Source organism: Podarcis raffonei, chromosome 2, assembly GCF_027172205.1.
Source record: "Podarcis raffonei isolate rPodRaf1 chromosome 2, rPodRaf1.pri, whole genome shotgun sequence".
NCBI classification, from domain to species: Eukaryota; Metazoa; Chordata; class Lepidosauria; order Squamata; family Lacertidae; genus Podarcis; species Podarcis raffonei.
Genome location: NC_070603.1, coordinates 106,346,218 through 106,362,254, shown reverse-complemented (window position 1 = coordinate 106,362,254; position 16,037 = coordinate 106,346,218).

Here is a 16,037-nt window from a genome sequence, read left to right as displayed (position 1 = left end):
CCTGAGCAAGTTTCTGCCTCTCAGCCTCAGTTACTCCCCACTGTAAAATGGGAGCAATAAATGCCCACCGCATTGATTTGCTGCAAGACAAGTGCTATAACCACGATGGTGATAAAAACACCAGGCTGCACATCTCCCAACAATTCACCCACCTCCCTGTCATGTGCTTCATGCTGCCATCCCATTAATATCCTACCAAGCAGCCGAGGGATCCAGCCTCTCAGAATTGGCATTTCCCCCCTCCCCATGGGCTCAAGAACGCACAAATGCTTTACAAGGGAACACAAGACGCACACCTCAGCCTGGGGTTCTTCATGCAAATCTGCCCCCAGTCTGGGTGCTGTTGGGGAAGGGCCCAGGCTCAGTGGTGGAGCATTTGCTTTGCATGCCAAAGTTCCCAGCTTCAATCCCTGGCAACTCCAGGTAAAGCCTGGAAACGGGTGCCTGCAAAGTGGCTACCAGCCAGTGTGGACAATACCAAGCTAGATGCAACACCGGATCCAGAATTGGCCTCCACAGTCACTTGTTAAAACCGTGTTTATGGAAGACAATCTTACTCAGCTACGAGTGATCGCCAAAGAAAAAGAAGAAGATGCAACACCGGTCTGATTCAGTATCCTCAATGGCCACCGATTCTTCTTGCAGGGCAGTCACACTTACCATAAGCCTGGAGGTGGCTGCGTGGTCTTTGCAAAAGGTGCCGTGGGGGGGGGGGGGGGGCAAAGCAGCGGGCAGTGCAAAGGCTTCTTGCTCACCCAGCATCCAAGCCGGGGAGTTGCCAGGCTGTCTCGGCGTCCAAGGTCAGTAATGCGCAGGGTGTGCCAGGCGTCCAAACTTAATGATCCTCCATTAAACGCCTTGCCAGGTGCCAGGAAGAGTGCCCTCCCGGGTGACTGTGGGTGTCTATTGAGGAGGACGTCTCTTTCTCTCCACCCCCCCCCCCCCGCGTCCCGCCTTCCGCCAAGCCTGGATGGACATGCACAAAACACAACAGGCAGAGAGACATCCGTGCGCAAACGCGCGCAGGTTTCTCACCTCGGGCTCCTCCTGGCGCCGCTGCCCCGGGCAGGAGCCGAGGGTGGGGTGTCCTAGATGCGCCCAAAGCTCCTCCTCCTGGTCGTCTCTTCTCCTCTGCTCAGGTGGCCCCCGCGGCCAGCTCCGCTCTTGCCGGCATCGTGGCGGGGAGCAGCGAAGCCACCCTGCAAAAAAAGCCCAGCAAGCAACAAGGCGCGCTCCAGCAGCGTCCCCGCGCGGGGAGCAGCAGAGCCTCTTCCCTCCCCTTACCCCGCAAGCCCCAAATCGCCACAGCATCGAGCTCGGCCAGCATGCATTAGGAAGGGGGCGCAGCAGCAGCAGGAGGAGGAACCGCCGCTGCCCCGTCCTTCGCCCTCCCTCCCCGCTCCTTGTGGCAGGATTCGCACTCGGTGCCAAGGGATCCGTGCACCCGGGATGGAGAAGGCCGGCGGCTTGGCTGGTGTCCCGACCTGCTTGCCTGCTTCTTCCACTTTGCCCAGCCAAAGGTGCTGCAGGCGGTGAGCAGGGCGCCCCACGAAAGGCCAAGGTGCTGCGGCGCACAGTCACGTGCAGCGGCGGCAGCAAACCCGGGACGCAGCTTCTGCCGGCCCGGGCAAGCGACGCTCAGCTAATGCGGCTGGAGGATCGCGGAGCGGGAGCCGGGAGAGAGAGGCCCGCTCCGCCTCCCCTTTCCCCCTACCCACCAAATTCTTCCCGCCCCACTGCGCCCTTGCCCCCCACCACGTGGCTGCGCCCTCCTTGCAGACCCCCGCTGTCAAGGCGCTGGGATCCGTGATGTTAGTTCCTAAAATGTGATACGTTCTGAGGAGGATCACCTCCCTCCCTCCCAGGTGAGTCATTCTGCACTCTGCACATGCACTCGCGCACTGCTCCGCGTTTCCTTTCCCGGAGGATCTGGCTCCAAGGAAGCCGCGGAAAGTCTGCCGGATAGAATAGGCTGACAGGGAGGTCTGTGCAAAGGAATCCTGTGGCAGAGGAGGAGAGGAGTTTTGCATATGGGACAAGAAGACTAATTATTACAGTGGTACCTCGGGTTACAGATGCTTCAGGTTATAGACTCCACTAACCCAGAAATATTACCTCGGGTTAAGAACTTTGCTTCAGGATGAGAACAGAAATTGTGCAGCAGCGGCACAGCGGCAGCAGGAGGCCCCATTAGCTAAAGTGGTGCTTCAGGTTAAGAACAGTTTCAGGTTAAGAACGGACCTCCGGAATGAATTAAGTTCTTAACCCGAGGTACCACTCTATTATTATTATTATAATAATCAAAACACTATAGATAAGCATTGCGCCTCAGGGAACTTTCCTGTTAAGGTCTCAACAAGTATGTTGCAAACCACCCTGTGATCCTCGGATGAAGCGTGGTATTATATAAATTTAATAAATAGAATAAATAAGTAAATAAACAACATGAAGGGGCCTTTTTGGAAGCTTGGGTCCCGGTTCCAGGTGGCTACATGGGCAAGGTCACTTTGAACATGCTCAGAAGTCCTCATCTCCACGTTTTGACAATGCTTTGTCAGGTCAAGGCAGCCAAAGCCCCATCAGCAGTGAGCCAGATGCCCTCAAGAAGCTCATTTCCTCCCCAAGTGGTGCGTTAATCAAGACACATCAACTCCTGCAGCCAAGCTGGTGCCAAACATCTTGCTCTGCTTTCCTTTGGGCCACATCAGTGAGGCCGAGGGTGGGGTGGGTAGCCCAGGACGACCATACACACTGCCCAGGCTTGCGCCCCTGGGAAGTCACTTTGGTGCTGCTAATGTAGTAAAAACAATGTGGGAGGCTGGATTCTCCAGCGGCTTGACCTCCTGTTGGCGCACTGCTCCATTGTCTCTCAAGACAGATACCAACAACAACGTGCCGCATTTAGTCAGGTGTACTCTCTCTCTAAACATGGAAGTTCCATTTCGCCATTGTGCCTAGCACCGTCTTTTCCGCTCTATAAGACGCACTTTTCCCCTCCTAAAAAGTAAGGGGAAATGTGTGTGCGTCTTATGGAGCGAATGCTATCGCTGAAGCCAGAAGAGCAAGAGGGATCGCTGCGGGAACGCTCTTCCCTCTTCGCTCAGGAGGCTTTGCATTGCTTTCTTGTTTCTTGTTTTCCTCCTCTAAAAACTAGGTGCGTCTTATGGGTGGGTGCGTCTTATAGAGCAAATAATACGGTAAGCCATTGACAGTCCTGCCCTCCACAAATCCAATAATTTGCCTGTTTGTTTTAAGCCATCTAACTCCACAACTGGTTTCTTTATTTCTCATACACACACACACACACACACACACACACACACACACACAGTGGTACCTCGGTACCTCGGGTTACATACGCTTCAGGTTACAGACTCTGCTAACCCAGAAATATTACCTCGGGTTAAGAACTTTGCTTCAGGATGAGAACAGAAATCGTGCTCCGGCGGCAGCAGGAGGCCCCATTAGCTAAAGTGGTGCTTCAGGTTAAGAACAGTTTCAGATTAAGAACAGACCTCCAGAACGAATTAAGTTCTTAACCTGAGGTACCACTGTGTGTGTGTGTGTGTGTGTGTGTGTGTAATAGAAAACCTTTCAAAGCAGTTTACAAAAGAGAGAGAGGGAGAGTAGGAACATTCCCCACAATGGAAACCAGTATCCGCAATGACTGAAAGACCATGTAGGTGCAGTTTCAAGGTCAGCATTGGGGATTCTGTGGGTGCGAAGAAGTAAAAGGTAGAGTGTCGTCGTCCTGGTTCAGTCCTGAGAGTGTGCAGGAAGGGATGAGGAGAGACACCTGCCTGAAACTCTGGAGAGCTGCTGCCAGCCAGTGTTGACAATACTGAGCTAGATGGACTTCCTGTGTTCCCAAGAGTGGCTTTGCCCTGGTACTTAATAATTATATATTCCATATTCCAGGGCTGCCTGTGCTCTATAGGAGAAACACATCCCCCTCTCCTCCCTGCTGCAACTCAGTTTTCATGTGCCCACCCCCAGTCGATATCACCCATTTATTTATTAAAAGTATTTATTTCAAAGCCAGCTTTCACCTCCACAGATACCCAGACCTGGGGACAGAAAGCACGGCTTAGATCACTAATGTTAAAAAAAAGAAGAAGGAGGAGTGAACACTGAGGATCAGACAAAAACAAAAAAACACAGGCGCCATCATAAACAAATAGGAACACATTTTCTAGTTGCTGCAGCCTGCGTAACGAGGCACTGCTCTCCTCAAAGAGATGCACCGGCGAAAGAGGTTCTTATTTACCCAGACACTTCGCTCTTTATTCGTGTCCATTTTTTAGCTGGGTGGGGTAGGGTGTGTTCTTTTTACATTATTGCAAGATGAGCAATTCTAGTTAACCTATTTTTAAATCTTTTGATGTATTCTAATTTGAAATTAATATGCTTTTTCTCTTAAAAAAAAAAAATCAGGAGGCAACTTTTGAGGCAATTGTTTTTGCAGTAAGCAACAAAGAAGGATGAATAATAATAGCTAAGTTGACTAACTCCTGTAATTGCAACAACAGTGCACTGAACTAACTGTCTCCATTTTTAAAAATGTCACCCTTGAAGTAAACATGCCCATTGCCTGATATCCCTCTCACACAAACACACATACCCTCTCTCTCTCTCTCTCTCTCTCTCTCTCTCTCTCTCACACACACACACACACACACACAAACAGACACTTGGAAAAGATTTGCATTAGCTTCACTGCATCACATCTACACCGTCCCTAAAAAACACATTTATCCCACTTAAATAGTCATTGCTTCCCCCCAAAGATTCCTGGGAACTGTAGTCTATGCCTCACAGAGCTAACCTTTAACTTACTGTTAAAAGTGCTTTAAGTATGTTTTAAATGTATGCGGTGTGTGTGCGTGTGTGGTTTGGCCCGCTAAGGGGAATAGTACAGAGGGCCAGTGTTTCAGCAGGAGAACCAGTGCAATGTAGGAGTTATAGTGTCTGACTAGGACCTGGGAGACCAAGGTTCAAATCCCTACTCAGCTATGAAACACTGGCGGCTCCGTAGTCATCATTCTGGTGCAAAGTGGAGGAGACCAGTAGGGGGCGATGCTTCTCCATAAACACAGCTTCCTGGGAAGTGACTGCAAGCAGGAAGTGGCGTGCCCTGGCTCGAAGCAGAACTGCTGTAGCCACACTGAGACCCGGGGCTAAGTCAGAACAGTGCCGGCCCTATCATTAGGCAACATTGGGCAGCCACCTCAGGCAGCAGCTGTGGGGGTGTATGGAGGGAGGGCAGCAGCACCATAGGACTGTTCTTTGCGAGCACATTCCCCTCCATTGGACAACAGAGGAGCGCATGCCCTGCACCCTTTGAACCAGCCTGCTACCCACAGATGTGATGGAGGGTGTTGTTCTCCTGTCTCCAGCGCTGAAGTGAGTTTCAGCCAGAACGTAAAAAGCTGCCTAAAACCGAGGCAAACCCCTCGATCCGTCTAGTGCAGCACTGCCTGCACTGAGGCCTCATCCAGGCTTGTGCTTGTCCTGTCCACGGGTCTGAGACGTTTCGCCATCCCGTCCCCCAAAAGCCCACTCTTTAGCGTTAAATCGAAACAAGAGTCAATCCAGAGAAAACGTGACTGACATTTGCACCAATTCAGCGGTAAGGATCAGGTTTGTGGGATGTGATTCATGAGAAGCAGTCAAGTACAACATTCCCTGGAATGCTAGAGAAGACATGCGAGGGAATGTTTGGTCCGGCCAGTCGAAACTTCCTGTTCCTCCTGGCGGGAACATCCTTCCTTTTGCATCTGATAGAAGGTGGCGTGACCTAACCTGTCCAGGTTACAAAAGGACGAATCATGCAGCACTCTTCCCTTCTTATTGACTTCCTTCTTCGTTTGACCAGCTTTTAGCTAGGACTGCTCTGCTAGCTCTTTGCCAACAGAAGCACTGGGATTATTTCCCCATGTGGGGTAGCTCCACATGTACATATTAGTAACTAAGTCTGCCTTCAGGAATCCAACTGTGAACTGATGTGAGTAAACTTCTTTTATTGACTTTGAATAAGATTGTGGTGTCTTTATTCTTTTAAGAGGGATTCAAGGGAACTTACCAGGAACGTACGATTCAATCTGAGAGAGATTGAATTGTATAATAGTGAGAGGCTCACACAAGCCTGCAACCAGCTATCTGCTGTACATGTAAAAAGGGATTGTAACCCTGCTACATAAAGGAAGTTAGGAAGGATATTACTAAATAATAATTCATGTATGCGACAACGGCCGCAAGAGTTCTGGTAGCACAAGGATGGAAGACTGAAGAAACCCCAACTAAAGAATCATGGCAAGAAAAATTGACGGACTATGCAGAACTGGCAAAACTGACATATAAGCTACGGGACAAGGATAACTGTGACTTTAAGGATGAACGGGAACCCTGTACAAAGTATCTGAAGATGCAACAAAGTGAACTGGACTCCTTGGCAAGTTTTGAATAAACATTCACAAACTTTTTATTGATAATAATCAGCTAAATAGTTTGAGGATCTATACAACTTTGTAACATGCAGAAAACAGCAGTCTCAAAGAAACCAAAGACTGGAACTGAGGGAAGTCGGGGGGTGGGGGCAGGTGGGTTTTGTGGGGGTGGGGAGGAAAAATGGGGGGAAAACAAGGATGATATGTTTTTGGATAATATGTCTTGTTTTAATTTTGAATAAAAAACTTAAAAAAATAAAAATAAACAATAAATCCTCTCCTGCCATCCTGAAGATTCCCACAAGGTTTACTTGCAAGGGCAAGTTCGGATGAGCCGAGACCCTCTGCATTTGAGGCAGATGCTATATGGCTAAGCTACAGCCCTCTCCCCAAGCGGCGGCTCATCCCATACATTGGCTTACGTGGGCTTTTACTTAAATTGGTCTGTAAGTAATGGAAAGGCGAAGCCTGCAGCAAGGTGAACGCTCGCTTGTCGGATTGCAGCTCCGCAGTCCGTCCTGCGTTAGCAGGCACCCGGACATGGCGGCACAAACACGGCTGGGCCTCGTTCACACAAACAGCCTGATAAAATTGCTCCTGGACCAAAGACCCCCTCGGGCTGCAGGTGGGGGAAATTGCATTACAGTGGTAGCTTGGGTTACAGACGCTTCAGGTTACAGACACTTCAGGTTACAGACTCCGCTAACCCAGAAATATTACCTCGGGTTAAGAACTTTACCTCAGGATGAGAAAAGAAATCGTGCAGTGGTGGCACGGCAGCAGCGGGAGGCCCCATTAGCTAAAATTGGTACCTCAGGTTAAGAACCATTTCAGGTTAAGAACGGACCTCCAGAATGAATTAAGTTCTTAACCTGAGGTACCACTGTATTGTGAACACTCCTCCATGTTTAAAGCACGTAACAAAACTGCCGGATTTGGGAGAAGGCCACTTAGCGGTGCCCGGGAACAGTTTCAGTAGGTCATCTATTATTTGTCATGCGGTTTAAGCCCCAGAGGTGCTTGGTCAGGGGAAAAGCCAGCGATGCCGCCGAGACAGGACTTTGGGGCAGAAATCCGGGACCACAAACAGCACAATGAACAGGAGAAAGGCCTCCATCAATGCAGCAGGGCTTTCTTTTACCACATATTGAAGCAAATGACATAATACACATTGCTATGCAATGCCAGACCATTGAAATTAGAGCCTAGAGTTACTGAAATGCACCAAAAAACCCACAAAAAATCCATTTGGGGTATTAAAGCCACAATCTTGGGGAGGAGAAGGATTTGACCTCTTGTCCTCCGTAATCCATCTGTTTCTGCTGTCTAGCACTATTGTAATAAGAATTCTCTCAAAATGTCTGCCCAACTCTTTTGCAGGGGACGGGGGTCCGTTCTGCAACTAGATTTGAACAGGCACTTGATCCCAAATTCCCCATTCTGGAGTGCCTCCAGACAACCTGTTTGCTGAGCAGTTGTCCTGACTTGTTTGCAAGGGCAATTAGGTGAGAGGTTGGCCATTTAATAAGCATTCGTTCTGATTTGTTTGCAAGGACGGCATTGCATTGAAAGCAAGTGTTGTTGTCCCCCATGCTTTCTCCCATGGTCTGGTGTGGGCCTTATTGCTTGGACGGGAAGAGACAGGATCCTTCAAGGAACGTTAAGGCCCATTTTGCCAATGGATGCCTCTTGCTTCCATTGTTTCATGACACAGCAGTTTCCTCCAGCTCCTCCTGATCCTTTCCCCAGTGCGGCTTCTCCTCCTCCTCCTCCAATTTTATTCATGCGCTGCTGATTAAAACGGCAGTGGCTAAATATAACCCGTTCCCAGGCTATGGGTGCTTAATCCAGGAGGATTAGAGGGGGAAGGGAGCTGGCTGCCAATAGGAGGTCAGGTTGTGTGTGAATGGGCTGAAGAAAACAGCGGTTTGAAACTGGGGCTGGTGTGTGGGATGATGGAAGAGAAGCAGAAAAACTCCCAACGCAATCTCCTTGCAAACGCTGTGAACATATAATGATTAAAAAAAGTGGATTGCATTGCAAACATTGCTTGCTTGCAGGAGATCTTTAGAAAGACAGGGAGGTCACATCATACTTCCAAAGCACACTTATATCTCTAAGAGCCATGGCTTCGCCCCAGAGAACCCTGGGAAATGTAGTTTGTTAAGGGTTCTGAGAGTTGTTCGGAGACCCCCTCACAGAGCTAGACCCTTAACAAACTACAGCTTGGGTACTTTGCACCTGAACTTGTGGGGGGTGGCAGGAGGTGAAGGGCAGCATCTGTTGTGCCAGAGGCAGCAAAATGGAAGCATGCACCTAAAATGGTGGAAGGAACAAGCTCCCGGGGGGGGGGTAGTAGAGAGGCAGCCGGTGTCTCTGGCCACATCCTGAGGGCTGCCCTCCGTTTCATTTTAAAGCAGGCAGAAACTGGCAGCTGTAAAAGCTTTAAAGAAAAAGATTCAGCCTGGTATAGTGGTTAAGAGTGTCAGACTAGGACCTGGGAGACAAGGGTGCAAATTTCTACTCGGCCTGACTGGTGGACCTGGGTTAGTCGCTTCATCTCAGCCTAACCTGGTTTGGAGCCTTATTTCATCTTTATTTTACTGCCAACAGATGGGTGTAACTTCTGGAAACCCTGCGAGTAAAATCTTCACTTATTTGCAAAGCTAGGTGTCTGTGATTTATTCTAGCCTAGGTAGTTTTGCGGGGTCACAGGGTGACCTCGGGCCAGTCACTGCCTTTCAGCCTAACCAACCTCACAGGGTTGTTGTGGGGATTAAATGAGAACGACATAGGCTAGCTGGAGCCCCTTGGAATAAAAAGCTGGGATATAAATGCAAAATAATAACATTAATCTGATTAGTCGCTTGTCACCTCAAAGGTCTCCAAGCGACTTGCAATGAAGTGTATATACATAACATAGAAAAGGAAATCATAGAAAATATTAAGAGACTTCCCCCAGTGGCACAATGGGTCAGTGTGTCTGGCTGTTAACCAGAAGGTTGGTGGTTCGAGCCCTCCTAGAGACAGCTGTGGGCAGAATTCCTGCATTGCAGGGGGTTGGACTAGATGACTCCTGGGGTCCCTTCGAACTGTACAATTCTATGATTCCATATATAACAACGCACCCTCTGCATATCAGCCATAACAGCATTAGCAGCACAATGCATGTCTAAAACCCAAAGCCATCGTGATATAAACGGAGGACATTAAGGAACGGGTTTTTTTTAATGGAAAAACGACTGTGTTTATTATACTGGGCAAAGCTTTGCTTACTTTTTTTCAAGCAGCCATCACAAACAGGAGTAGCTCTGCATGTTGCAAACTTATCATTAGATGAGCGAAGGCTTTCTCAAGGTCACTGCTATGCATAATCCCAGCAAGAATTCTGGTAAACAAACTTTCCGCAAAGAGATGCATGAAATGGGCAGCAGAAGAACGCACACGGACCCTCCCTCCGCCGACAGATACATTTGCACCTGCAGGGTTAACTGCCAACTGGTATTTTCCTTTGCAGGCAAGCAGTTGGCATAACTCGGAAGCCAAGAATCCTCTACGCCTTTTTCTGAGCGCTGAATGTTGCAATGCAAACAGAAATAGTTCACATAGCAATACAGTGGTGCCTCGGGTTACATACGCTTCAGGTTACATACACTTCAGGTTACAGACTCCGTTAACCCAGAAATAGTACCTCAAGTTAAGAACTTTGCTTCAAGTTGAGAACAGAAATCGTGCTCCGGGGGCGTGGCGGCAGCGGGAGGCCCCATTAGCTAAAGTGGTGCTTCAGGTTAAGAACAGTTTCAGCTTAAGAACGGACCTCCGGAACGAATTAAGTACTTAACCCAAGGTACCACTGTATCCCACCTTTCTGCTGCCATGGAGCAAACATGCCTTCCGGCTCTGTTTGCGGCTGCTTGGAGGCACCTGGTAGCTAACATGGTGAACTCTCAAGTTTTGCTGACCTATAACTCCCACCATCCCTGACCATTGACCATGCTGGCTGGGGCGGAGGGGAGCTGGAGCCCCAAACTTTGGGGGGGGGCGCCTTGTTGGCTGTCCTGGGGATCAGAGATGGTCAGAGGGGGAGCTGTGCTGGCAAGGGAGCCTCCAGACTGCTTTCCACTCAACCGCTGAAACTTAATAGTTCAAACAGCTCCTCTTTACTCGCAAAGCCAGCCTCAGTGACCCACGGGGCCAGTGTCGTGTTACAATTCCGATTTTCTAAAATGGTTTATTGGCAGGACGGTTTCTAGCGTCAACAAACAGGGTGTGTAGTTGAGAGTGATGCTCTCTGCATCCATGCACGTCGATTTATCATTTCATATGCATGCAAATTGCGCATCAAACTTGTGATGTGAAATGTGTGTGTGTTTTCAAAAGTTTTATAATAATAATAATAATAATAATAATAATAATAATTATTATTATTATTATTATTTATACCCCACCCATCTGGCTGGGTTTCCCCAGCCACTCTGTGCGGCTTCCAACAAAATATTAAAATACAATAGTCCTTCAGATATTAAAAGCTTCCCTAAACAGGTCTGCCTTCAGATGTCTTCTAAAAGTCTGGTGGTTGTTTTTTCCTTTGACATCTGGTGGGAGGGTGTTCCACAAGGCGGGCGCCACTACCAAGAAGGCCCTCTGCCTGGTTCCCTGTAACCTCACTTCTTGCAGTGAGGGAACTGCCAGAAGGCCCTTGGAGCTGGACTTCAGTGTCCAGGCCGAACGATGCGGGTGGAGACGCTCCTTCAGGTATACTGGGCCGAGGCCGTTTAGGGCTTTAAAAATCAGCACCAACACTTTGAATTGTGCTTGGAAACATACTGGGAGTAGTGAGGACTGATAGGGGTGTCTTGGTAGCAGAGGTGCAACTGAATGTAGACCAGGAAAGTTCACCTGAACGAGCTGCTTCTCTCACAACAGCACCCATGGCCCACTTCCGGTCCCTATTAAGCTTCAGTTTGCATCCCTGTTGCTCTTGCACAGACAGATACGGCCTCTGTTGCCTAATGAAGGGTTTGGGCCCATAGAGCCCCAGGAGATCTAATGCCCCATTGTTAGAGGGATCTGCACTGCAGTTCAGTGGGTCTGGGGCAGCAGCCTTTAAACCCACAGAATTCGGGGAATGCAGGCAGGGCGATTTGGGTATGAAAGCGCTGTCGGGTTTGCAGGGCGTAGGGCAGCTAATCTGTGGATTTGTGCAGGGGAGGCTGGGAGGCCAGAGAGATATACACAGAGACGCAGCTTCAGGTACAGATAAATCAGCAAAACAGCAAGATCCCTGTACTCAGAATTGGGACAAGCACCCTCTCTTTAAACTAGGGTTGCCCATGGACCAGGAAAACATGAACAACAACTTCCTGACCTGCTGTTGTGGAAATCAGCACAGAAATGATCTGGTCAAGTTTTCCAGTGCATGGAGACGAACACTATCACCTGCAAATGCCCGCAGATCAAACTATTGCGAAAGGCACAGGAGCATGGGCTGTTAAAGGCGTTAAAAGCAGACGTTTGCCCTGCTGTCAACTTTGGCAGGGTCACTGAAAGCCTTTTGGGGTTCGTCCACACTTCCACTTGTGCCATGCATAGAAAGTAGGGGTCCGAGCTGTTTCCCCTTTGCCCCATTCCTTTCTACGGGGAAAATCCGCTCTTTAGCGATAGATCAGAACAAATGGCAATCCGGAGAAAACTCGAATTGCTGTTTGCTCCGATTGAGCACCGAAGAGCAGGAAGCAGCAGGAAGAGAGTAAGGACTTATCCATACTTAACTTTTGCCTGCTCTTTCCAGGAATAGTCTGCAATTTAAAGCTCTTTGTCCGAACACCCTATTTTTTTATTTTTCATTTTTGCTTTGGAGCTTTCCCTGCGGAAACCCACTCCAACCAGAGCAAACATCTGTGGAAAAACCAAACTGACATTTGTTCCAATTCTGCTTTAAAGAACAGGTTTTTGCGGGGGAAATTTGGGGCAAAAAAAAAACAAAAACCAGGCACAGAAACAGAGCAATAAAGCATAGACCTCTGTCTGGAAGGAGCGGGGCGAAAGGTAACAACAATTTTGTTATTTATACCCCACCCATAGGCTGGGTTCTCCAGCCTACTCTGGGTGGTTTCCAACACATATAAAAACATAATAAAACACCAAGCGTTAAAATCTTCCCAATACAAGGCTGCCTTCAGATGTCTTCTAAAAGTTGCGTAGTTCTTTATCTCTTTGAGATCTTATGGGAAGGAGGGAGCCAGTGCTGAGAAGGCTCTCTGCCTGTTAAGTGTGGATAAACCTTAAGAGTGGCTAAGTCTTCTATAGAGGAGAAAGAAAGGGGTCAAGGTGGAGCCTCTCTTAGCACTTCTTGGCCCTAGACTGCTGCTGCTGCTGCTGCTGGGGGCAGCAATTTCTTCTTCCTGCCAGGACATAGCCTTAAAAACTCAAGGCAGTCAAAAGCACTGAGTCACAACAGTAGTCAAGGGCGGGGAAGAGTATAGAAAGCTGCCTTATACGGAATAAAAACCACTCTTCCCTCTCTGTATGGTCTCCGAGAATAAAACTGCCACGAGCTGTCTGTTGCAGTGGCATAGCTGGGGTTGCCAGTGCCCAGGCTGCACCCAGGTGGGTGGGAGGAAAACAAACGGAATACGCATGCACGTTCAACTGCTTAACGGCGCCTGCGTAACACTTACCTTCGCAGAGATAAGAAAAGAAGAGTCCTTCCATGGTCTCACTTCCTGGTTCACATGGAGAAGCCGTTTTCCAGAGATGGAAGTGCACAGCTGTATTGAGGGTGTTGAAATTTTGCGCCCCATACCATTTAGTGCCCACGGGGCAACTGCCCCATGCTACGCCACCGCTCCATGGATTCAGGTAAGGGACTTCTCCAGGCACTAGAGATTGTTTCCACATGCAAAGTGGGTATTCTAGCCTTGACACGCGAGATGGCTTATTGGGCACCAGGGCTTTTTGGCTCAGACCTGGCGGGGGCAATTCTATGGCAGGATCCGCCAGGACGAACAGCTTGGTATCAGTGGCGGGGGAACCCTCTCCTGCACCTGGGGTGGGACGCCGAGGGGCAGGGCAAACCGCCTGGTGACGCACGCGCGACATCCGTATGGACAGCGCACGAGCAGCGCCCATACTGACTGCATGCGCCCTTGGGCGCTCTACAGCTGGGGGGAAGCAGGGGCCATCTTGTCAAGCCCCCCCCCCCAGAGTGGCACCTGGGTCGACCCGCCCCCTCCGCCCCCCACTTCGTACACCCCTGCTTGGTATGCACCAGATCTCTCGTCCTCCACCTTGACTCTGCTGCAGATAGGCTAGCATAACTTGCTCAGCCAGGGCTCAGTTGGCTGAGCCAGGGTTGGTTTAAGTCCCCAGAATGGGGTGTTTCAGGGTGTGGCCAGGGTGGGACCAGAGAAGGGGGTCTTGGGCTGGATCCTAAGCCCATTCAGTTCTGTCACTTGAGCTGGCAGCCTGACTCTAAATCATAGAATATTAGAGTTGGAAGGGGAATCTAATCCAACGTCTTGCGATGCAGGAATCCCAGCTAAAGTGCTTGTTTTCTCTCTGCCAGGCTTAGGCAGAGTATATAAGGGAAGTTAGGCCTCTGAAGTAGGAGACCAGTAATTACCTGTCTGTTTCACAGTCTCTGTGCACCACCTAGAGGCAAAAGCCCTGCCAGGCACCTTCCTGAGCTAAACTTCCACTAATCGGTCCATTATCCACCTCAACTGTCGAGAAGGCGGTTTCTGCTGTAGAGGGAAATGAGGGGCAGATGGGGCTCGTCAACCTGAGACGGTAGCCCTTGAACCACTGGTCAGGAATGATGGGAGTTGTAGTCCAACCACAGTTTGAGATGCACCGAGTTACGTAATTTCACCACAGCAGGCAGTGAGACTAATGATGTAGGTTTTGGCACATAAATAGATCCGAAAAAGAAAAGGAGCTGCGCGTAAAGGGTGGCACGGAAAGTGACGTCTCCTTCCATCCCTGTGGCCCCAGCATCTGCCGCCTGAGGCAGTCACATCGCCTTGCCTATTGATAGGGCCGGTCCTCACACAGCAAATGATTCCCTCAGGCCTTCCTTCCTGAGTGATTTATTTAGGGAATCCAAGCCAGCTGAGGGGAAACAGGGAAGAGAGTAGGTGGCCAAGGGGAAGAGTTGTGGAGGAAAATGAGCAGGAGGGGGATGTGTTAAGTGATATTTCCTGTCTCCTGCCCCTGTGTTTTTGAGTCTTTGGGTGTCTGATGCTGCCCACGGCAACTCAGCAAAGAGTGCTTTGCCCGTTTCTCCCTCACGTATGTCTGAAGCCTCTGGGTGCTCTCTGTTTGGTTCACCTAGCTTCACCTCCGATCCTCAGCTGAAATGTGCCATTTGGAATGTGGCAGCTGCCCCCATTGCAGCCAGGATCACAACCATGTGCTCACTGCATACATTTTGCTCTGCGGGAAGGTGTTCAAAGGGGAGGGGGGCAAGGCAGATGGTTATTGGTGCATTCGCTGCACAACAGTCCGGTGAAGTGGAACCGGACAGAAATCGCTGCAAGCCACAGGAGCACGCTAAAAATATCCGCTGCCCGCAAAGCACAGCAACTCTCAGCTATTGTGGGCAGAAGCCTGTGTTGAAAGCCAGTGTGGTGTAGTGGTTAAGAGCAGTGGACTCGTAATCTGGTGAACCAGGTTTGCTTCCCCGCTCCTCCACATGCAGCTGCTGGGTGACCTTGGGCTAGTCACACGTCTCTGAAGTCTCTCAGCCTCATTCACCTCACAGTGTTTGTTGTGGGGGAGGAAGGGAAAAGAGATTGCTAGCCGCTTTGAGACTCCTTAGGGCAGTGATAAAGTGGGATATCAAATCCAAACTCTTCTTCTTCTTGATGTCTTGGTACTATGTCTGCTCTGCGTCCATTGAGAGAATGGCTTGTGGAACAAGTGAAAACAGCCTGACTCTGGTAAATGATCTGGGGGTATTTTCTGGGGGTACTAAAGGATATGCAGTACTGGCACCTTAAAAAAAAAAAGTTAAAAGTGCGGCACTTGCTGTAATAACTTCATAGTGAGTACTGGCACACAATTTTTCACCCAAAAAAAAGAAAGAAAGAAATAGCATGGGTAAATCCGAAAACTTTTTCTAAGGAAAGGCCACCAACTTAGTTTTGGATGGGCAACATAAATCATTTGTACTTCCATATAGGAAGTAGCACACATTCCAAAACCCTTTTTGCCTTGTTGTTGTTTAGTCGTGTCCGACTCTTCATGACCCCATGGACCAGAGCACACCAGGCACTCCTGTCTTCCACTGCCTCCCGCAGTTTGGTCAGACTCATGTTTGTAGCTTCGAGAACACTGTCCAACCATCTCGTCCTCTGTCGTCCCCTTCTCCTTGTGCCCTCCATCTTTCCCAACATCAGGGTCTTTTCCAGGGAGTCTTCTCTTCTCATGAGGTGGCCAAAGTATTGGAGCCTCAGCTTCAGGATCTGTCCTTCCAGTGAGCACTCAGGGCTGATTTCCTTCAGAATGGATAGGTTTGATCTATTTGCAGTCCATGGGACTCTCAAGAGTCTCCTCCAGCACCATAATTCAAAAGCATCAATTCTTCGG